General features: G+C 37.2%; 1 long non-coding RNA gene across 1 annotated transcript; it reads right to left on the bottom strand.

Moving 5' to 3' along the window:
• Nucleotides 1-253: 253 nt before the first annotated feature.
• LOC124859011 lies at nt 254-555 on the bottom strand. Its single transcript, XR_007035995.1, has 2 exons — nt 491-555; nt 254-375 (listed from the first exon to the last, which is right to left on the bottom strand). It is a non-coding gene; the product is annotated as an uncharacterized LOC124859011 (long non-coding RNA).
• Nucleotides 556-1,861: the final 1,306 nt, after the last annotated feature.

Raw genomic sequence — 1,861 nt, 5'->3', positions numbered from 1 at the left:
TGATCCTCTCTCTTAGGCAGTTAATCAGTCTGGCTGTGACTCTGGTACTCTGATCCACCTGTGGCTTGTCTCCGATCTTGTTCACTGATCTTCTGCGAGGAAAACAACCCCGTTTCTACACTCGCTCACTATATTTATAGTCCAGGAAATATACCTTATTTGGTTATACTGACAAACTTGATCCGGTCTTCAACGTTCTTCTGTTCAACCGTCTTTCTGTTTCTCCGTCATGGAAAGTCCCAAAACCACCCAGCTGCTTCTCAGTCATGGCAAGTTCCAAACCGCCCACACTGTTTCCTAACCTCAACATGTTATCATACATTTTCAGCAGTTATTTTAGCTCGTTGTTCATGCAAAAGATCACAATCTCTACACCTGCAACAGAATATCATCGCTTTTGGTCATATTACTGCTAGAGATAAATCACATAGCATTTCACAGCTTACACTTTGTTCGTTACAGTTTACATGCAAGATCATAATTTTTACACCTGCAGCAGAAAAGAGCCTGCTGAAGCTGCCAGAGACAAACCACATAGCATTTCACAACTTATACTCTGTCCGTTACAGTTTACATGCAAAAGATCATAATCTTTACACCTGCAACAGAAAAGAGCCTGCTGAACCTGCAACACATGAACTTTTGTTCATATTGCTGCTGGAGATAAACCACCTAACCTTCCACAGTTTAAACACATAACATTTCACACATTATACTTCGTACGTTACAGTCCTCTTTATTTCACCAGCTCCAGAACTTCAGATCAACTGTGTGCCTTCAATATACTCTCCATGAATTACACTTGGGGGTATTCTTTATTACATTTCTTCTATAGTCAATTATAAGAAGTTTACTATATGTTGCATGGATTACATGGAAAGATCTCACCTTATTTTGACAATATCCCAGTTAGTTCAATGACGTTACTGATTGACTGTTTAATAGATTGGTTGATTGACAGATTACAGACTACTTCCAAACTGTACATTAATCAGTCTCAAGGAAACAAAATTACCCCCTATGCCTTACAGGTAAGTTATTATAGGTGGTAAAAGGACTCACATTCTTCACTTACACTCTATGGAATACGTCATAGGCTTAAAAATCAAATGTTCAAGTAATTTGCCTTTTTCACCATGTGTGACATTCATTCTCTTAAACCTTTACTTTTCAAAATTCAATATATATTAATGCTGCTGTGAAAAGATAAGTAATGAAATGAAATGTTTGATTTGCACTAGCAGTAACTATCAATTAATAGCATAAGCAACTTCCAAATTATTCTTTTTCGTGTTTTATATTGGTAAATGTTAACAGCAGCATTTTATTTTTCATTGAAAAAAATCCTGGATGAGCATGTAACAACAGTTGGCATTCACTTGCATAATGTCATCATCTCAGCATGGACTCCTGCTTTACTTGCACAATGATCACCTGCACTGTTGTACCGCTCTGGCATCTTATACTGCTCTACATTTACTCTCACTCACTTAAAACTGTGCACATATATTTATATTATATTGTAGATATGTTTATGTCAAGTTTAAACCACCTAACAATACGTATAACAACACTAAAAGAAGAGAGAGACAAAGTATTAGTTATTTTACTCGCACGAGGAGAACGGTCAGAGATGTGTTCAGTTACAAGTCTCCCAACCGCTCTGAAATCCATCCAACCGCTTCCTCTTTTTATTGTCTTTTGGGAGTCCCTAGTTTACAAAAACATTAATCTCTAAAGGATGGAAAAACAACAGCTGCATCGTAAACAAGTCATAAACAGCTTTATCCATTAACAACACATTTCCACAGTCCTCTTTCAGATTCCAGGGTCAGTTGCCCTTTTGTTCAGTGTAATCAGC

The sequence above is a fragment of the Girardinichthys multiradiatus genome, chromosome 22 (genome assembly GCF_021462225.1).
Source record: "Girardinichthys multiradiatus isolate DD_20200921_A chromosome 22, DD_fGirMul_XY1, whole genome shotgun sequence".
NCBI classification, from domain to species: domain Eukaryota; kingdom Metazoa; phylum Chordata; class Actinopteri; order Cyprinodontiformes; family Goodeidae; genus Girardinichthys; species Girardinichthys multiradiatus.
Note: the sequence above shows the minus strand (reverse complement) of the source record. Positions and strands in the feature narration are given on the sequence as shown.